The sequence below is a fragment of the Equus przewalskii genome, chromosome 3, assembly GCF_037783145.1.
Source record: "Equus przewalskii isolate Varuska chromosome 3, EquPr2, whole genome shotgun sequence".
Taxonomy (NCBI): Eukaryota; Metazoa; Chordata; class Mammalia; order Perissodactyla; family Equidae; genus Equus; species Equus przewalskii.
The window spans coordinates 76,023,013-76,045,139 of NC_091833.1; the positions used below are offsets into that span (position 1 = coordinate 76,023,013).

Sequence of the window (22,127 nt, forward strand, 5' to 3'; positions counted from 1 at the left end):
AGGGTGCTGATAGCGTTTGCTGTGAGGATTGAGAGAGACAATGCATGTCAGACACTGAGTCCGGGGCCTGGCATAGTGAGCTGTCAGTACGTGGTAGCTACTCTTACTGGAATTCTATTTCAGAGGTGCCCATGCCATGTCTTTCTTGTTCGTCCCTCTGTTCCCAGCACTTGGCAGAGTGCTGGCTCATAGTAGGTGTTGAATGAATATTCGTTGGCTTGAATCGATGTAACCATCTTTCCTGTTTGACGTGCCCTGTGCCACACTCCTTCTGACGGTGGTAAGTGACAGGGTTGAAAAGCATGAGGTCAGGCTACTTAAAGGCGTCACCCACAAGGTAACACCCAGAGACTAAATGCTCATGGGCTTTGGTGAAATTCAAGCTGTGGAATGCACACGACCGTGACTGGCCAGGTTGAGGCCTTCTGCCGTGCTTTCCTTCGCGTCCTCCCTCCTAAAAGGAATGCGTCTTGCCTATTCCAGCAAAAGATGTAAAATGATAAACTAGATAATAAATTAGGACAGGAGAGATATCAGCCCTGCAAACTTCATTTCAATTCAACTGCTACTTATTGAATATTTAACATGCACATGTTTAAGGCTCTTTGCTGGGCACCATAGGATATTCGAAGTTTAGCGAGAAGGCACCTCTTCTTTCTGAGTATGCACTTTCTAATAAATGGGTGGCACATGGATATGGTAGTATAAGAAAAATGTGAATGATACAGGAAATGACAGAAGGGAGAAATCACACAGTTGCAATTGTCTAGACATGTCTCCCAAGGGAGCTGACTTTTTAGATAGTCTTTGAACTTGGTACCATGGGGGATGTGGGGAGCAGAGAGAAATGGAAGGTTTTAGAGGCAGGAGGAATGATGGGAGTAAGAGGCATGGAGCAGAAAAGTGTACAGTGCTCAGCAATCAGTGAGTCACCTATTTTAGATGGACAATAAATACATGTAGAAGAATATGTCTAGAAAAAGGGTTTTGAGGGTCGTGAAGGTTTAGATGAGGATTTATAGGGAAAGGGGAGCAACTGAGAGATTTTGAGCAGAGAAATGGTGTGATCAGATTGGTATTAGGGTGTATAAATCTTTTCAAATTAGCGTTTTTGTGTTCTTTGGATAAATGTCCAGAAGTGGAACAGCTGGATCATATGGTAGTTCTATTTTTAATTTTTTGAGGAACCTTCATACTGTTTTCTATAGTGGCTGCACCAATTTACATTCCCACCGGCAGTGTATGAGGGTTCCCTTTTCTCCACGTCCTCTCCAATATTTACTATTTCTTGTCTTTTTGATAATAGCCATTTTGACGAGTGTGAGGTGACATCTCATTGTGGTTTTGATTTGCATTTCCTTAATATTAGTGATGTTGAACACCTTTTCATATACCTGTTTACCATCTGTATGTCTTCTTTGGAAAAATGTCTGTTCACATCCTCTGCTCATTTTTAAATCTGGTTGTTGTATGAGTTCTTTTGGGTATTTTGGATACTAACCCCTTTTTAGACATACGATTTACAAATATCTTCTCCCATTTGGTAGGTTGTCTTTTCATTTTGTTGTGATTTCCTTTGCTGTGAAGAAGCTTTTTAGTTTGATGTTGTCTCATTTGTATGTTTTTGCTTTTGTTTCCCTTGCTGAGGAGACATATCCAACAAGCTATTGCTAGGACCAACCTGAAAGAGTGTACTGCCTATGTTTTTTTCTAGGAGTTTTATGGTTGTGCACCATTATTTACAATAGTCAGGATATGGAAGCAACCTAAGTGCCCATCAACTGATGAATGGATAAAGAAGATGTGGTATATATACACCATAGAATACTTCTCAGCCATAAAAATGATGAAACCTTGCTATTTGCAACAACATGGATGGATCTTGAGAGTATTACGCTAAGTGAAGTAAGTCACATGGAGAAAGACAAATACCATATGATTTCACTCATATGTGGAAGATAAACAAACAAAACAAAACAAATGACAAAACAAACCAAAAACAGACTCATAGAAGCAGACAACAGATTGGTGGTTACCAGAAAGGAATGAGGGTTGGGGGAGGGCAAAAAGGATAAAAGGGGTCAATTATATGGTGACAGATGGAAACTACACTTTTGGTGAGCACACTGTACCATAGACAGATGTTGAATTATAATGTTGTATACCTGAGACCTATACAGTGTTACCTGAATTAAAAAAAAATGACTGGTATTGGGGAAGATTAAACTGGCAGTGGTTTGTGAAATGAATGGAGGTGGAGAAACACAGAAAGCAGGGTAGGGCTTAGGGACAGTTGAAGTAGATCAGGGCAGAAATGACAAACAAGGGTGTTGGCAGCAGCAACGGCTAAGAGGGGCCTATCGGAGAGGCTTTGCTGAGGTCGCTACTATAGGACTTAAGATTCAGTTGCCTTATTTTACTTTGAGAAAAAATGAAGCATGGCTATTTCATCTTCCTCAAATCAGCTCTCACAACCTTCCAGTGAACAGACCCCAGGCTGGGAAGCAAAGTGTGGACCCAGGGTCTGTTGGTTGGCAGAGGGGCTTGGAGAACTGGAAGCATCTCTCATTCTCCCTGGTTTTCCATGTGCTTTCCCCCAATTCACAGCCTCAGAGGAAAGAGCTAGCTGAGCGAGATCTGAGAAGGAAGCTTCCCCGCCGTGTGCCAGACCCTCAGTTCTGCTGGGACTGCCCTAGTCGGCTTGGCAACCTCGTCTGTGATAACAAGCACATAGTGCAGCAGTCACGCATCCCTTGGAATGTGACAAAGACAAAGCTTATTAGTTTGTGTTCCTAGCCTATTGTCCTTTCTCCTCTCCAAACCTCCACCAGCTAAAGAGAATTTTTTCTTTATTGCTCAGCTTCTCCTTCTCCCCTCCTCCTGAAGGAGCATTCTGTCTACTGTTTCTATGTTTTTTTTATGATATAGAAATAGGGAGAGAGAAATCAGACTGGACAGATAGGAGGAAAAGGGGTAAAATTCTTAACTGCTCAGTCAGTTCCAGGATTACCCTTTGCTGTGTAAAATTGAGGTCATGGGCTAATTAGACAAGATCCTAAAGAATGAAGCCAGAAGACCAGGTCAACCTAAATCATAAGGAGCTAAGAGACAAGTAGAGAAAAAAGAAAATGAAAAATAGTCTGGTCTGGGTTTCAGGGAAAATTTGAAAGGGAGACTTGGCAAATGAAAGGCTCCGAGACGCAAAATAGGTTGCTGTTGAGTGTGGAATGAATCTCTTTTCAGGCTAATTAAATGTTGGAATTTATGTTTTGGTTGTTCAATATTTTTAATGTTTTGTTTTAATGTCATACCACGCTGAGACTGGACAACATCATATCCCAGTTTATATTTGGGTTATAGAAAAGCATAACGGTTAACAGCAGAAATTCTGGAACCAAACTCTTGGATCTCAAGTCCTATTCCTACCCCTTAGCAGCTGTGTGACTTTTGGCAAATTGCTTACTTCTCTGTGACTCAGTTGCTTTGCCTGTAAAATGAGTTAACAAGAGTATCCACTTCAGAGATTGTTGTGAGGATTAAATGGGTTGATATTTGTGAAGCTCATGTAAAGCCTGGCATGTAGTTAGTACTATACAAGCATTAATGATTAGTAGTACAGGAAAAGTTAAGGTCATAACTTAACTTAATGAAATGTGTTAACATTTTTCTGCCTTGGTTCAACCCAGATGGTGAAGACAATTGTCAGAGAAGCATTCTTCTCAGCAAAACAGATCCTAAGTTTGCCGAAAGAAAGGAGGTTCTAGGCAGTTGTGGTAGGTAGATTTCTAAAATGAACCCCAGTGATTCTCACTTCTGGGTATTCATACCCTTGTATAATCCTCACCCCGTGAGTGTGGGCTGGACCTGGTGACTTGTCTGTAACTCATAGAACATAGCAATAATGACAAGATGTCCCTTTCATGATTAGGTTACAAAAGGTTGTGACTTTGATCTTGCCACAGACGCTCTCTCTTGCTGGCTTTGATGATGCAAACTGCCTTGATGGAGAGGCCCATGTGGCAAAGAAGGGAGGGAAGCGTGTGGCCAACAGCCCGCAGAGAATTGAGGCCCTCAATCCCACAGCCCGTGAGGAACTACCGACAACCACTGAGTGAGTTGGAAATGGATCCTGCCTCAGTTGAAACTTGAGAGACCCTGAAGCAGAGATCCCAGCGAAGCCATGTCCAGATTCCTAACCCTAGAAACTGTGGGATAATAAATGTGTGTTGTTTTAAACTATTAAGTTTTAGAGTAATTTGTTACATAGTCATAGATAACAATATAGCGATGTACCCAAGTAGGAACTTGGAGACTGAATTAGGGGTAGTCACCTAGCTCTAGGACTTTAGGGTGGAAGTCGGGGAAGGCTTAAGGATGAGAGCCACAATATAAGGAATACCCTACGGCGAGCACTGATCCACCACACCCCCGGTCTGTGTGGGAGGAGAGCAGCTCAGGCTGAGCCCTTCAGGACAGGCGGCTGAGGCTGTCCCAGTGCTTCCTGTTCAGGTGCAGAACAGTCTGGGACACTTAGTTCTCATCTTGTGTCACTGACTGTTTGAGTGGTACTCTTCTGGAAATGCCTCCTTGTCTTTATGACACCACTTCATTCGTTTGCTTATTCATTCTTGCAATAACAGTGAGCCGGAAAATTCTGCGTGATATGGATGCACCAAGAACAAGAAGAAATGGATCTCACACAGTTTATAATTTCTTCTGGCTTTGTTCCTATCTTTTTTTTTCTTTTTTCCCCTTAGGAAGATTAGCCCTGAGCTAACATCTGCTGCCCATCCTCCTCTTTTTGCTGAGGAAGACTGGCCCTGAGCTAACATCCGTGCCCATCTTCCTCCACTTTATATGTGGGATGCCTACCACAGCATGACTTGCCAAGCAGTGCTATGTCCGCACCCGGGATCTGAACTGGCAAATGCCAGGCCGCTGAAGTGGACCGTGCAAACTTAACCACTGTGCCACTGGGCCGGCCCCTGTTCCTATCCTTTTAACTGCTCCTTTGACTCCTTCACTGGGTGACTTTTGTTTACACACTCCTGAAGGCCTGACATTCTCCATGGCATCATCCTTGTCCCTCTTTTCTTCTCACTTTACATGTCCACCTGAAAGATTCCAGGCTTCATGTATCACCTGTGTACTGATGATGCTGAATCCACATCTCCAGCTCAGAACTCTCTCTGAGTGCCAGGCCATACATCCAACTGTACATGCTACTTATATCCCATTGACTCTTCAAGCTCAAAGACAAAAATTAAGCTCATTTCCTCTACCCTTCCCCTTTCCTGTCCTGCCCAAACCTTCCTTTTCTCCAACATTTCCTCTCCTAAATAACAGCACCATCATCCACCCAGACAGAATACGACTGTCATCCAAATTCTTTTCTCCTGATCTCCCCTTTTCTCCTCCGACCTCAGTAAGTCTTATAGATTTTACCTCCTAAATATCCATTTCCTCTTCTCCACCATCTCTGTCCTGGGTCTATTTTAAGCTTGTGTCTTCTTTTATCAGATCTGATGCACAAACCCTTACATTGATTTTCCTGTCTCTATGGTCACTCCCTCTGCTTCATCCTTCACACTCGTGCCAGCCTGATGTTCTAACTACTGGACTATATAGTTCTGTCTCCAGCCCTACAATGGCTCCCCATGGTCCACAGGGTGAAGCCTGTATTCATTAGCTTAGGATTTGCAACCCTTCATGATGTGCCTCTGGTCACTTCTCGGCCTCATCTCCAGATCCTTCTGCACGCTAACTCTATGCTCTAGCCGTATGATTGCCAGTCTTTCTGCCGTGTGGCTTGCTCTCGCTTACTTGGAAGTCCCTCCCGATCTTGCCTACCAGGTGAACTCCAAGTCATCCTTCAAGACTGAGCTTCAAATGTTTCTTTGACTTCCTCAGGTAGGCTTGATGTCCCCTACTGTCCTCTGCATTACCTTTATTGTAGCTCTTTGCGTACCTTATTTGCATTCAATTGTCCCGTGTCAGTGTTTCTTGCTTGTCTGTGAGCTCCTTGAAGGCAGAAACTCTGTTTCTGTCTTCAATTCCAGTACTTGGCCTTCACTAGGCATCCAGTGAAAGTTTGCTGAATGAATAAGTAATGAATGAACAAATGAATCGACTGGTCGTTGAAGGGCTGAATCTGCAGGTGGAGAGATAAATGGGCTCAGGCATGGGGAGTTCTAGAAGAACAGGGGAAGTGGAGCTATTCCTTTCCATTCTCAGGGCCTGCAGCCCAGGCTTGTGTTCATCACTTTATACAGATACACCTGCCATAAGACTTCTAATGTAGCGAAGTCAGCCCAGAAGGTATAAATCACACAAAGTCAAAACTAACCCCTTGAGGATCCCTTATAACGCCTCTGAAGTACATGTAGAGATACCATTTCTCAATCCAGGACATCTGGTTTTCTCTCCGGCATAGGAACAGATCTATTTCTTCAGCTGAGAACCAAGTGAAGCAGTTGGCTCGCATTCAGGGGCCCTGTTGAAAGAAAAATGATTATCACACTCATCATGGTAAGATGCTCGTTACTGTGAGAAACAGGAGGAAACTGAGACTGAATGAGGGACCTGCTGACTCTCAGCCACCTCCCCTACTCCAGCCACCCAGATCCCAAGCCCACCTCCTGACATCAAAGCCCCCCTGCCCAAGCCTGGCCCGTCCTTACCAATCCAACCACACGCCCTGCTCCTCTCAAGAGGTACTCTCTGCTCAAGTGAGGTCAGCTTTCTCCCTGATTTCTACTCCAAACTCTTTCCCACCCTTCTGCCTTTGCTCAAGCTGTGCGCTCTGACAGGATGACTGCATTATTCTCCTTCCTTTATTCAAATCTCACCAACGGGTCAAAGCCCTGCTCATTTCAACCTCTCCAAAGGTTCATATCTCCCCATGCCCATGCTGATCTCTCCCATTTCTGAGTTCCTGTTGCCCTTAGGGTCAGGACCAGGCATTTAAGTTCAGCCTTTACCGTTGGTGTACAGAGCCTTTTCCATGGCTGGGACTTTTGCAGTCTACTGACAAATATCTGTATCTCTTTGTAGAAGGGTATTGAGAAATCAAGAAGAGTAGATGATTAGACGGACTGACAAGGACTACACAGCTGCAAGACTCTGTAGCAACTGAAACTCTCATACACTGCTGGTGGGAGTGAAAACTGTTTGGCAATACCTATTAAAGCTAAGTATTTATAAATCCTTTGACCCAGCATTTCCATTCTTGAGTATACACCTGAGAAAAAGGAGTACTTATGTCCACCAAAAGACCTGTACAAGCATGTTCATAACAGTTTTATGCATAATAGCTAAAAATTGGAAATAATTCAACTGTCAATAGATTGGATAAGAGTTTATACAATGGAATGTTACACAGCAATGAAAAAGAATAAACTACTGCTACACACAACAACATGGATGAATCTTACAACATAATGTTGAGTGAAAGAAGCCAAACACAAAAGAGCATATACTATATGATTCCATTTATACGAAGTTCAAGCACAGGCAAATTATCTATGGTGTTAGAGATCAGAGTAGTGGTTATCTTTGGGGAGTTATGACTGGGAAGAGGCACAAGGGAGACTTTGAGGGTTCTGAAAATATTTAAATATTGATTTGGGTGGTGATTACCCAACTGTGTATATAAAAAATTATCAAGCTGTACACTTAAGATTGGTACACTTCACTGTCTTTAAGTCATACCTCAATAAAGAGTTTTTAAAAAGAAGAGTATGTTGTATATATCTGTTACTTTTGCTATCCAGCATTTATTTATTCCTTTCTTAAAGTAATTTCACCCTGACTTACCAGTGGTCTTTGCCCTCAGGGAGTATACATGAGGCTGATATATCTGTCACATGATCCAAGGCTGGCCAATCCGAGTTTTCCACACTCTGGCCACAGTAATTGGTTCACAGATGGACATGTGATTTAAGCCAAACCAATGAAATTCAAACCCAGAACTTTTTAAAGAAATACAAGCATATGTGTATATTTACAAGAAGCTGAGAGGTTCTCTGGACACACGTCAACTGCCTGTTGTTAGATCTAGCTCCTCAGAGGGAAAAGAACACAAAAAAGACCTAATTCTCACAGTTTCCGTATTGAAGCTGTTGCCTGACTCCGAGGAACAACTCCCTCCTGTGTCCGTCCCTCACTTGCCTGGAGGTTGTTGTCTCCCTGGTGAAGTGGACATGAGTAGAAAGGGTATGGTTCTGGGTTTGTCAGATGTCCTCCATGCGGACTCAAGGATCATGTGACCACAACCTAGCTGCAAGAGTGGCTGGGCAATCTAGGAGCACTGAAACAAACACATTTGGTGGCTCACATCACATCCCTTTGGCCACCTCTGATCTCAGCCATGGCTAAGTGGACTGTCATCTTACGTGAGGCCAGACGCTGTTCTCACTGACAGCATCCCTCCTCTCATGTGAGATCCAGTCCCTCAGCATTCTGCCTAAGGGCCTTCTCTAACACCTTGGGCCTCTGCTCAGCCCATAGGTAAGAATACCCCAAAAGTGCAGGAGAGTTAATGTCCTTTACAGCAACTCCCAACCACTGGGGAATGGAAGCTAGTGGGTAAATTCTATCACCTTTAGGTAAATAGCTGTAGGAGGCCTTCTGTACCTCGTCACCTTGACATCACACTATCCTTCTTGACATCACACTCCCCCTTCCCTCACTCCCGCCTCAGGTGACCTCTCCTTAGTGAACCACCTGTACCAAGTGCTTCTGTCAGACTCTGCTTTCGGGGGAACCCAAACTAAGACAAGAGCTCATGAAAAATCTAGGGAGCACCAACTCTTCTCAGACAGCAGGCTGCAGGGCTATATTTGTCAACTTACGGTAAGGAAAGGTTTGGAGATGTGAGACCCTATTGCAGAATTACAAGCTGAGGCCTCAGGGGTTTTGCAGAGCCCTTGGGAGAGACAGCAGTTCCAGAACATCTTTGCCTCCCGCCTTCATGGATACATCTTGGATTTTATTTCAAAGTCATTTCAGATTCCCATTTGTCATCTTATTGGCTTATGTTAGAGCAGATTTTTGCTGGGAGGGCAGTCCAGGCCTTAGTTCCTTCATGTAAATGGCAGTGGCATCTTGTATTCTGTTGCTTTTCTTTTCTGACAAGATGATGTGACCGTGTGGCTTTAATTTTTGCATAAGTTTATGCTCTCATTTCACCCCCAATCTGTGACAAATCTGGTTGACACATATAAAGTTTAATAATTATTACTTAGGCGTAATCTAACTGCCAAGTCATGCCTCAAAGATAATTCAGATCCCATAGTTATCTGATTGGGCCTAGATGTTTCTGGACTTCAGCCAGCACATTTGTAAATTTGGATCTCACCAAGTCAGTGGTGGTTAAATAGCTACTTCTTGGTAGGGGGTTCAGAATTTCTCTGATGAAAAAAAAGCAATGATAGGAACATATACTTAGCTCTCAGTGCCAGCCCCACTCATGTCGCCGATCCCTGTAGCACCCTGGCAAGGTGGTAGTCACGATCTTCCCTTTACAGCCAAGGAAGCAGGAAGCTCAGAGATCCTCGGTGACATCACAGGCCCAAGGTCACACTGCAAGTGCATTGACAAAGTGGAGATTTGAATGTGGATCCAGTTGACTCAAGATTTCTTGCTTCTTCCTCTGTGTGTCCTACTGATATATCTCTAAGTAAGAGAGTCTGTGAGGAAAAGGGGAAGGAATGAAATCAATCATGAGATCAGAGCATCTCAGATTTGGAAGGAACCTTACGTGTCATCTAGTCCCATCTGTGGACAAGACACGTGAGTCCCTCCTGCAGATATGCGGCCAGGTCAAAGATCTGGGCAGGTGGTGGTGGTGGAGCGGGGAGCAATTGTGTAATAAAAGAACAACGTGTGCCTGCTTTCCCTGCTTTTATCATAGCCTTGAGTCTTGTGTGTGTGTCTGTGTGACTGTGTGTGTGCGCGTGCACACAATAAAATACACATAACAAAAAAGTCACCATTTATTTTATTTTATTTTTGGTGAGGAATGTTGGCCCTGAGCTAACATCTGTTGCCAATCTTCCTCTTTCTGCTCAAGGAAGATAGTCACTGAGCTAACATCTGTACCCATCTTCCTCTATATTTTATATGTGGGACACCGCCACAGCACGGCTTGATGAGTGGTGTGTAGGTTCATGCCCAGTATCTGAATCCGCAAACCCTGGGCCACTGAAGCAGTGTGCAAACTTAACCACTATGCCACCAGGCCAGCCCCAAAAGTCACCATTCTGAAGTATACAATTCAGTGGCATTTAGTACAGTCACAATGTTGTGCAACCCACCATCACTATTTAGTACCAGAACATTTTCATCATCCCAAAAGGAAACCTTGCATCCATTAAGAAGTCATTCTCCATTTCCCTCTTCTCTCAATCCTTAGTAACCACTGCTTTCTCTCTATGGATTTGCTTATTTTGGACATTTCAGACAAATGGATCATACAATATGTGGCCTTTCTTGTCTGGCTGTTTTCACTTGGTATAATATTTTCAAGGTTCACCAATATTGTAGCATTTATCAGTACTTCATTTCTTTTTTTCCTTCTGTTTTTGTTGAGGAAGATTGGCCCTGAGCTAACATCCATGACAATCTTCCTCTACTCTGCACATGGGACACTGACACAGCATGGCTTGATGAGCGGTGTGTAGGTCCACACTCAGGATCCGAACCCACGAACCCCGGGCCACCAAAGTGGAGCCAGCAAACTTAACCACTACACCACCAGGCTGGCCTTGTCTTTATACGGCTTTCTTGAACATATTTTCATCATAGTCTTAAAATATTAACTAATTGTCACTTGAAAGATAGTCCTTTTTGAGAATGTAATCAAAGGGCACAGTTGTTCCCCTGGGATCATGTAGCCACCCTTCTCCTACATGCAGGGTCATCTAGTCTCTTCTTTGTGTCCAGGCTCCACGACAAAAGGAAGCTTTCTGTTCTGCTACAAAAATATGTGCAAAGAAAACTATAAAATTTTATTGAGAGTTGTGAAGGAGTTGAGTAAGTGATAAGACAAAATCTGTTCCTAGATAAGAATATTAAGTAAAGAGATTAATTCTTCTTAAATGGATTTATAAGTTTAATGCAATTCCAATCAAAATATCACAATAAGAATTTTTTTTTGTAACTTGACATTATCTCAAAATTAGTCTGGAAGAGTATACAGTTTAGAATATCAAAGAAAGTTCTGAAAAAAGATAACCCTGAAGGGGCTAGGCATTTTGAAAGGTAAAACTAATTTAAAGTTACAGTGATTCAAACAGTATATTAATAACTCTGGAATAAACTAGTAGTTCGGTGGAACTATCTAGATTAGAAATAGTCAAACTCAAATGGACATTCTCTCAACACCATCTCCAATTCTTCCATCTGTCTCCTTTGGTTATCCCTGTAGACCTGTTTTTTCAACCTCATCAAAACCTTGAATCCCTGACCCTCTGCTTCTTACCATCTGTCCCCACCTGTTCATCTCTTGTCTTCGCTTCTTCCCCAACCTAATAGAGATTCCATCTTTCATCATCTCAGCAATTCTTTGCTCGTACTTTCAACTTCCTTGCTCCATTTCCCTTCCATTTTACCCTGTGGCAACACCCCAAAACAAATCAAACAAACAGACAAACTTGGGTCTAGTGATTCGAAAGAGACACAGAGGGGTTATACTAGGTCGAACAGTGTCCTCCCCAAATTCACGTCCACCTAGAACTTCAGAAAGTTCCTTATTTGGAAATAGGGTGTTTGCATACGTAATTAGTTAAGGTGAGATCGTACCGGATGAGAGTGGGTCCTAACTCCAATGACTGGTTTCCTTATAAGTAGGCCATGTGAAGACAGAGAGCCACAGAGACATACACAGAGGGAATAAGACCGTGTGAAGATGGAGGCAGAAATTGGAGCGATATGTCTACAAGCCAAGGAGCCCCAGTGATTGCTGGGAACCACAAGAAGCTAGGAAGGGGCAGGGAAGCATTCTCCCCTAGAGCTGACATCTTGATTTTAGACTTCTAGCTGCCAAACCGTGAGACAATATGTTTGTGTTGTTTTAAGCCACCTCGTTTGTCGTAATTTGTTACAGCAGCCCTAGCAAACTAGTATAGGAGGTTCTAGGATGCTGGGTATGCAAGCACCTTCATTGTGTGCCTCCATCAAGCTCTATACAAGGTATGCGCTCTTCTATGTGTATGTTACACTTTAATTAAAAGTAAAAACAAAAGCAAAAACTAATAAATAAATCCTCACTCCTCTTTATCTGAACCCGTACCTGTGCTGTTCAGTGCTGGAGAAACTCTCCCAACCTCAGCCAGTGGTGCCTGTCTCTGTGGGGCTCCTGCACTGCCACCCATCCTTCCATATGTCTCTGAGAAGAGCTTTCTCTTGCTTTCCATGGGGCTATTTCAAAGTTCTCCTCTCTCCTCAAAATTCCACGAGTGTATTGCCTCCTTCACTGTCATCACACGACCTTGCCTCCAACGTCTCAGTGAAAGACGTCACTTGAAGAGGACTCTATAGTGACCTGCCATTCCTCCTACACATCTCCCACTTTTCCTCTTTCCCTCCAGCTAAAATGGAAGAGCTTTCCTTCCTCCTGCTAAGGACCATTCTGTTCTCTGGGTCCCATCTCTTCTCGCCTCTGAAAAGACCTCACTCTTTTGCCATGTTCTCATATTTATAAATAACTATGCTCTCTCTTTGGCTAAACATAAAGACCTCACCAATCCCTTCTCACCCCATCCCTTGGAGATTCTGAAATGTTTTCCCTAGCAAGATGTGCTCTGGCGCCCTTTTGAGCATACGCTCTCTTCTCTGAGTCTCACTAGGTAAGAAGAACCTGCGAAGCGTCACTTCGGGTTGTTGGCATCATGTTAATGTTAGGCGCACGTTGCGTATTGTTTCCCGAATGCGGCAGGTAATACATTGAACCTTTGTCCTGGTGTTCCTGTTATCCTCTCCCAGCCCCACATGTAGGCAGCGAGGCACTTTGTTTTGTTGTCTCACAGAAGAAATGACACAGCAGAATGTAAATAACAAAGGAAGCTCATTTTTGGCTTTGGAGTTTCAAAATCCCAGGCCTGGGGGCAAACACAATGAATTAAGAATATAAAAAATCCAGGCTACCCCGACAGAGTAGATAAAAATTCTGTGCCCTGAGGAGTGAAAAGAGTTATAGGGGCTGGGGCCACAAAGAAAGCTCGAAGTCCAGAGGGCCAGGGTGGGGGATGCTGTGGAGGCTGCCCACATCCCCCTTCAGGACTGAACACTCATTCTGTCTAGTTTCCAGGAGTGTTGACTGCTGACGGCTCTCACCTCAGTCTTCTGCAGAAATTGCGAGGCTCTGCCTTGCCCAAGCTTATGGCCCCTCCCTGGAGAACACCAGTAATAATGATTCTTCTATGCGGAAGAACAAAGGTCCGCCCCCTTGTCTCAACTGAGGATAACTCTGAGGGGCCATCCACCTTCAGAGCTCCCTGAGGAATTGGTGGAGGCCTCTGCTGCAGCTGCACCCAGCTCAGTCCCTCCCTCTGCCCGATCGGCGCTGTTGTTCCCCAAAGTCCAACTGGCTCTAACTTCTTGCACACAAATATTTACCTACCTAAAAAAGTTGTTCAGATGGGGCCCTGACACTTCCTGGGAAGACACACATGAAAACTGAAGAATAGAAGGGCCCAGAGAGGCCCCCCGAGTTCCTGCCGCTCAGCCCAGCGCAGGAGAGGAGAGGGGAAATGAGGTGCAGCGTATGGAGGTTAAGGCGCGAGTCCGCCTCAGTGTTTCCCACAGGCCCGAGCTTCTGTCAGAACAGCACAGGAGCGTCGCTGTGGTCAGGAGGGTCCCAGAGGTGGCCCTGGCAGACAGAGGACCTGAAGAGGCCTCAGGTTGGCACCTGCATGGACCCAGCACTGAAGAGCAGATGGGAACGAGGGCATCTCAGAAGGTGCCACCATGACGGTCAGTGACACTGGGCACCCAATCACAGCTCTCTCCTCGAAATCTGGATACTGTCCATGCCCCTCACCCCGAACTTCCTCAGGGAAAGGCGATCAGGCTGGGAACGGGCGGAAATCTCCCTCGCATAGGCTATACAATCTTATTTATCAAACCTCCAAGTGACCTTCAAGCCAATAATCAAAACAAAAATAAGCAATAGATTGGGGGAAATATTCCGCAAATATGAAGACAAAGGATTGCAATTTGCAATATGAGGAGTCCATACAAACAGGCAAGAAAATCACAAAGACTCCAAGTGGGGAGGGGGAGGGGAGGACTAGGCACCAAACTGTTGTAGTGAGTATCTTGGGCCGTGCGGGTGGAATAATGGAGGATTTCCACACTTCCGTAATGTTCAAATTATTACAAACTGTAAAAATGTATTAATAATAAAAGTCAAGGTTTTATTGAGTGTTTGCTGCCAGACACTCTGCTCTGTTATTTGCAGGCATTACCTCATCCAGCTATCTCAATTGTCTTTTAAGCAAGTTCTATCATTTTCCTTGTGGGAGGAAAATGAGGCCCAGGAGAGGATGAGCATGACACCGTAAGTGGTGGAGTTAGGATTCAAACCCAGAGCCTGAGTCTACTGCCACGAACTTGACCAGCATGTTATATCAGCATATATGTTTTTTTAAACAATCTTTTTTTTTTTTTTGAGGAAGATTAGCCCTGAGCTAACATCTGCCACAGCAGCATACTTTACGTAGTACGTTATATATATGTGTGTATGTGTGCGTTTTAGTTTTCAGTTAAAATATTTATGAGGACAATCGCAAACATTAAAAATGTCAACGAGATAACGTTACCTGGTGACCCACGAAATGTGACTATACTGTGATTTATGATGTTCTATGTGCAGAACACGCATCTCTGAAGAGGCTGTAATCACGGTATGCGTGATGATGATCTTTCTTCTTTATTTGTCAAAGTGAAAAAAGTATCAAGCATAAGCTGAGGGTTGAACTCATTCATACCTGGTTCAGGTGTCCAAGCTGGATCAGCTCCTTCCTCTTCCTATGTCACCACCCTGGCTCATCATGTCATGCCATCATTGTTGGTATCATTGTTTGCCTCCCCAAACAACACTATGAATTCATGAGGGAACTGAGGATCAGAGAGGTGAAGTATCTTGGCCAAGGCCACACAGCTAGGAAGAAGTAACGTATGGACTTGAACCCAAGATTTTCCAGATATGACCCTAGTTTTTTCTGACTTCTGTTATAGTTGCTTTTTCCACTCTATCCTTCTACTTCTTTCTCTATCCAGGAATCACACCTATTTTTTACTTTATTTATTTTGTGTGTGTGATGAAGGTTGTCCCTGAGCTAACATCTGTGCCCATCTTCCTCTATTTTTTGTATGTGGGATGCCACCACAGCATGGCTTGACGAGCAGTGTGTAGGTCTGCACTCGGGGTCCAAACCCACGAACCCTGGACCACTGAAGTGGAGTGTGCAAATTTAATCTCTACACCATTGGGCTGGCCCCTGCAACATATTTTTTTAAATACATATTTTTTATTTTGGCATAAGTTTAGACTGATAGTTGCAAAGGTAGTACAGAGGGTTCTATATTCTCTTCACCCTGTTTGCCCTAATGTTAACATCTTTCATTATCTATGGTACCTTTGTCAAAATTAAGAAATTACTATTACTATATTATTAACCAAACTCCAGACTTTATTCAGATTTCACCAGTTTTTCCACCAATATTCTTTTTCTTTTCCAGGAGCCAATCCAAGAGGCTACATTCAGTTGAAACTCATTTTTCTTTCCTACACTAAAAACATCAAAACCCACTGTTTAATTCCAATGGAAAACACTGCACAATTCTGACTGTGGCTTTCCGAGTCTGCTCAAAGAACTTTTTGCCTTTTTAATGACCATCCCCAGGAATATGCAGTCTAGTCAGCTCTTTTGAGTACAAGGAACAGAGAAACCCTCAAACTGGCTTAAGGAAGGTCGAGGAGAGAGGCCATGGGAACACATGGACAGAAAGCAAAGAATCAAGGACAGCCAGAGCCGTGAGGAATGGAGGCTATTCTCTCAAGCTTGTCTCTGAGTTTCTTTCTCTCTCTTCTTTGCTTCCCTCTGCCCCTCTTTTTTCTTCTCTCTCCTAAGCTAGTTCCTCTGCTTAACTGTCCTACACGCACCCACATTGACCACCTTGGCCCACAATCCACGTAGTTTAGTGTGTGCCATCAACCGTAACGTCACTCTGCTTAGATTCCAGCTCACACATTCCAGCCAATTCCTAAGTCACATGGCTGCTAGTCAGTTAATGGATGGTGGTAAAACTTGGGTCTATTTTCCATCCTAATCAATCTTGAAATATATCTATCATAACTTTTTTGTTATTGTGAACAAAAACCAGTTTATCTGTGATGAAAGTTATCACTGATTTTTGACAATAGCATTCTTAGGATCCATTTATAAAAAATTGGAGGACGGAGATCATCAAAATTAAATTTTTATTGTTGAGGGGAACTAGAAGAGCATAAAATCTCTAGGCATTATTCAATACAGGGTTGCAGAGACTCTGTCTCAAAAGGTTTTGGACAAACTGCATGAAATCCAAACATTTCCCAGAACTTCAGTGGAAACAGAATTCAGCTAATTGCCTAGAAAAGAAAGTACACAGTTAATCCAAATCTACTAATTAACCTAATAGAACACACTGACTCTGGATGGCTTTTTCCCCTTTGGGAGAAGAAAAAATAACCCTGTTTATAAGCTGACATTTCCTTAGACTGAAATTACTACAGTTCTTCAGGGATTTTAGGTTTCAATCAACAACGCAAAAGTTCCGTGCACGCACGTACACGCCCTGTTCCCCCACTGACACCTTCCATCCTTCCTCTCTTCCTTCTCCTTCCTTTCTCTCTCCCTCTCTCCTTCCCTTCCATCATTCCTACCACAGACACTTATTAAATACCTACTCCATGCCACAAACCGTTAGGCCTTGATGAAATAGCAGTTAACAAAAAGTAGTGAAAGGGTTCAGATTACATCACCCCAAAATATGCTTCTTTGGCATATTGATTATTTTGAGCTAAAGGCACTTGAAAAACAACAGGTACAAGAAGGGCATTCTGACCTCCCCTTTTCTTCCTGAAAACAGGAGATGGAACTCTCATGTGAAAGATGCCCTCCGTATACTAGGAGGAAAAGAACATTCTTATCACCAGAGCTGGGGAGTCGAGGCCGAGAGAAACCTGTACAAACAGATCTTGTTAAAATAATTCTTGTCTGGGGGCTGGCCCCGTGGCTGAGTGGTTAAGTTCGCGTGCTCCGCTTCAGCGGCCCAGGGTTTCATCGGTTCGAATCCTGGGCGCGGATATGGCACCGCTCATGGAGCCACACTGAGACAGCGTCCCACATGCCACAACTAGAAGGACCCACAAATAAGAATACACAACTATGTACCTGGGGGCTTTGGGGAGAAAAAGGAAAAAAATAAAATCTTAAAAAAATAATAATAATTCTTATCTTCCTTTAGCCTCCCTGTATCTTTCAGTTACTTTCCCACAATTTGCACCCTTCATTTAACCTAGTACGTAAGCACTTAGGCCTAGAAATTTCTTTGAGTCTTCATTTTCCTGTGAGAACTCCCATGTACACATAAAACTTTATCGAAATAAAATTTTTATGCGTTTCTTCCATTAATCTGTTAAGACAGTCCCAAGTGGAAACCCTAAGAGAGCAGGGAAGAAATTTTACCTCCTCTACAGTAGTAAATAAATAAAATAGAATGTTAGATGTGTAATATGCTTTGGGGAAATACAGAGCAAGGGAGAAGTCAGTGAGTACTCATGAGGGGCACTATAATTTAATAAAGGGTTGGGGGGCTGGCCCGGTGGCATAATGGTTAAGTTTGCACACCCTGCTTTGGCGGCCTGGGGTTCGCAGGTTTTGATTGTGGGCATGGACCTAGCACCACTCGTCAGGCTACGCTGTGGCAGTGTCACATAGAAAATAGAGGAAAGACTGCACAGATGTTAGCTCAGTGACAATCTTCTTCAAGCCAAAAGAGGAAGATTGGCAGTAGATGCTACCTCAGGGCCTATCTTCTTCACAAGAAAAAAAAAAGAAGGGTCAGGGAAGCCTCATTATAAGGTGATATTTGAGTAAAGACAGAAGCAGGGGAGGGAGGAAGCCTTGCAGATAATTGCAAAAGCAAATGAAAAAGTTCTGCTGGTGGAGTGTGCCTGGAAGTTTGGGCAAACAACAAGGATCAGGGCTGGGATTAGGGGAGGGGAATTGTGCAAACACAGGGTAGAATCCTGTCTTCCTTCTGAAGTTTTATATTTTGTATACCATAGATTTTTTGGCACTAATTGTGATATTACATTAAAATGTTGTTTATATTGGTTACTGAGTTTTTGGCATCTCAAGGCTAGTGCCTCACGAGCTTCACTCTAGTCCAGGCCCTGGAGCTGATGTAGGGGTGAGGGGGTGAGTAGGGAGGGTGGTAGGAAAGGATGTCAGAGAGAAGGCGAGATGGGATTCTGAGGAGCTTGGCTTTTACTCTGAGTAGGATGGGAAGTCTCTGGAGGGCTGTGTTCGTTTTCTTATTGCTGCCCTAACAAGTTACCCCCAAATTAGTGGCTTCAACGACACAAATCTGCATCTTACAGTTATACAGATTGGAGGTCCGACACGAGTCCACCAGGCTGAAGTCAAGCTGTTGGCAGGAGTGTGTTCCTTACCGAAAGCGCCATGGGAGACTCTGTTTCCTGCTCATTCGGTTTGTTAGCAGAATTCAGTTCCGTGCAGTTGCAGGACTGAGGTCCCCTTATCCTTGCTGTTGGCTTGCGGCCCCTCCCTCCACTTTCAAAGCCAGCTGTCTCTCTGACCCATTTTTCTGCGTCTCTCTTCCACTTTTAAACTCGCGTGATTAGATTGGGCCCACTTGGTAACCCAGGATCATCTCCCCATCTCAAGATGCACATCCTAAGCACATCTGCAAACTCCCTTTGGCAGCGTGAGATAACGCGTTCATAGGCTCTGGGGATGAGGGCGTGGACATCTTTGGGGACCCATTATTCTGCCCACCTCGAGGGCTTTGAGCAATGGAGCAATGATCACTCTAGATGTTCTGTTGAAAACAGCTGCGGGGGGAGGGGCAGGCAGGACAAGAGAAGAAACAGGGAAACTGATAAAGAGGCTAATGCAATAACTCAGGGGAGAAATGATGGTGGCTTGGACCAGGGAGGGGCTGCGGAGGAGAGAGACGAGGTTGGACAAGGTGATGGCAGGTTTGATGTGTGGCTTGGCTGGGCTACAGTCCTCAGTTATTCAGTCAAACACTAACCTGGGTGTTGCCGTGAGGATATTTTCTAGATGTGATTAAACTCTCTAATCAGTTGACTTTAAGTAAGAGACATTATCCTAGATTCAGGGTGGACCTGAATCAATTAGTTGAAAGGCCTTATGCCAGAGCTGAGGGTTCCTTGATGAGGAAGTAAATCTGCCACGGGGGCAGGTTCAAATCCTACCTGAGAGCTCCCAACTGCCTTTCCTAAGGGCCCACCCTATGGATTTCGGACTCGCCTCACCAGCCCCCACAATTATGTACGCCAGTTCCTCATGATAAATCTCTTAATATGTATCTCCTGCTGGTTCTGTTTCTCTTGCTGAGCCATCTGTAGATATAGATAATGTATTTTGTGATTTACATTGTTATAGATATGGATACTCACTGATATAGATACTGAATAAATTTTGAAAGTGGAGCCAAGAGGATATGCTGGTGGACTGGAAGTGGGGTGTGAGAAAGAGAAGACTCATGGATGATTCCAAAGTTTTCACCCTGAGCAGCTGGAAGGATGGCTCCCTTGTCTCCTTCTAAGGTGGGAATCACTCTACTGTTAAAGCCACTCAGTGGCTTCAAGTGACAGTGAGGGAAGATGCCCCATTGCCCCCCAAAAAACCCCTTTCAGAGGGAGGACGTGACAGGCAGGAACGGGCGGGTGAGCCTGGCTGGCCCTGAGGTAAGCAGCCTCCACCCCAAGGGGGGAAATAGGGAAGAAAGTCACTGCCGTGCTCCATGCCACTCATCCAGAAATATTGTGGTTTTCCATCGCATTCTGGAAGAGCAGATCTTTTTCCCGTTCTCTCCTGTGAACCCCACCTCCCCTGCTGGTCTACGCTCTGTGGGAACCAGTTAGCTGAACCCTGAGCCCAAAACAAGCAAGGAGAGCTGAATAGAGACTTTATGAATAAATGTTGCTCTGTCGGCTTCTTTTTCCCTTGTGAAGGAACAGGGTGTGCTTGAAAGTAGAAAGTGAGCTGAGTGTTTTTTGTTTTTTTTAAAAAAAACCTTCCTGGAAGGCAGAAAAGAAAGAGGAAAAAAGGGAAAGAACAGCATTTATTTGACACTTGTACTGCTTTGGTTAACACAGTGGTTGGGCCCCTGACCCCTCTCCAGGCCTCTCAACCTGGCACTGAATAAAATTGAGGAAATGAAAGGAACTTTTCCACAAGACAGGCAGCTCAGACAGACGCTGAGGTGGCAGAGGTGTGTGGCACCAGCCCATATGCAGAGGTCTCCATTTCCTCCTACCTTCCAGAATGCAGGCACCAGCGCTCCGCAAACCAACAGTCCTGTTCACACAAACCTCAACGGCACATCAGCTCTTCACCAAGACTCTGAAACCTCCACCCCTCAAGGCGACAGAGTGGGCTCCTCGGTTTGTAGCTCAGTTATTGCCAATATAGGTGTTTGAGGGGCTGTCTGATAAAGAAGTCAATAGAGCGTCTTTAATCTGAAGGATCCCGATATGTGCTTCTCATACAAATGGCAAAAGATTCCATACCAGGAAGTACTTTGTTAAGCCAGCTGGTTTCCAGAGCCTTCTTCCTCCCTCTCCCTCTATTCTAGATTGGACTATCTGTCAAGAGTCAGAACCGGATCCTTCCGCCCAGAGAAGCATCAGGTGTTTGTTTTTCCTTCAGAAGCCAAGTGCTCAATTTTCAGGTGGACTTCGAGTGGTTTCTTCAGAGTCTCTGCTTTCTCTCCACCTGAAACACTCACTGCTGAGGGAAACTTGGACAAGGTCCTTATTGCCTCAGATCCACAAGGCAAAGAGAGTGAAATATTTTTGTCCCACCGCCCTCTGCCCTTGGTCTCTACAGGAAAGGGAAAAAGCCCGAGGACTCTCGTTTGGCATGAAAACAGGCACCACACAAGACTTTTGTGAGGATTAAATAACTTGGGCCAAAGTATTTTGGAAGCTGCCAAGGGCTCCACAGATGAGCTATACCGAAGGATTGGCTGAAAGCTGCCCTAGGTTGACAAGCGTAATGCAGATGTAAGAAGCTGAAACAGCCTCTGCAGTCCCTGACAAGGGATGGACAATCGTGGGTTGATGGGAAAAGGAGTCACCCCAGAGAAGAAGACAAGAAGACGTTCTTGGCCCAGCAAAAAAGCTAAAAAGGGGGAGAAATACGAGTGGCACAGTGAAAAATGATAGTGATGTAAGGGGATCTGTGGGTTTTCCCCATTTCTGTTGGCTAAGGCTATAGATGATGAGGGACACACTCAGTGCTGAGGGCACACCCCAGAGGCCTATGGGAAAATCAACCCTGAGGAGTCCTTGCCACCTCTGTCTCAGTGCATGGGGTGAAGGACATCCAGAGCATGGGATCTGGGGAGTGTAGGGAATTTTGGCTTCTCTGTGGTGTTTCCAGACAAAAGATTTGTTACTTTCTGTTAGTTTAAATTTCTTTTCTGATGACACTGTGGTATGCATGCTAGCAAGAGGGCTGAGCTGGCCATCGCTGTCCCACATTTCAGCTATTTCCAGAAGTGATTGGCAAAGGAAAATGTAGGTGGAAAGTGTGACAGCAAATTGCCTTGGAAATGTGCAGCAGGGTGCAATCCTGGGGAGGATGAAAACAAACCTAACATAAATTGATTGATGACTTTCTGCAGACCAGGAACCATTCTAAGTATTTTATATGTATTAGCTCATTTGATCCTCAATACAAACCTACGAGGCAGGATGATTACTTTCCCCATTTAATGGATGAGGAAGCTGACGCACAGAGAAATTAAGTAACTTGCCCAAGATCACAAAGGTAAAGCCAGGTTTCGAACTCAGACTGCCT

The 22,127-nt window shown here is 44.3% G+C and overlaps 2 long non-coding RNA genes across 8 annotated transcripts in view; one reads left to right on the plus strand and one right to left on the minus strand.

The window, feature by feature from the left end:
* Positions 1–22,127, minus strand: part of LOC139082572 (uncharacterized) — a 63,828-nt gene that overhangs the window by 5,542 nt on the left and 36,159 nt on the right. The window contains exons 5-7 of one of the 7 annotated variants that reach the window (XR_011538720.1): positions 6,347–9,582; positions 5,969–6,094; positions 4,535–4,654 (exon numbers count right to left, since the gene is read on the minus strand). This is a non-coding gene — a long non-coding RNA (uncharacterized lncRNA). Of the gene's footprint in view, positions 1–4,534; positions 4,655–5,902; positions 9,583–16,477; positions 16,637–22,127 lie in introns of those variants that run through there. The other 6 variants (XR_011538719.1, XR_011538718.1, XR_011538717.1 and 3 more) reach the window with 6 other exon arrangements.
* On the plus strand, positions 5,807–7,191 carry LOC139082573 (uncharacterized). The gene is made up of 3 exons (XR_011538723.1): positions 5,807–5,910; positions 6,434–6,528; positions 7,054–7,191. It is a non-coding gene; the product is annotated as an uncharacterized lncRNA (long non-coding RNA).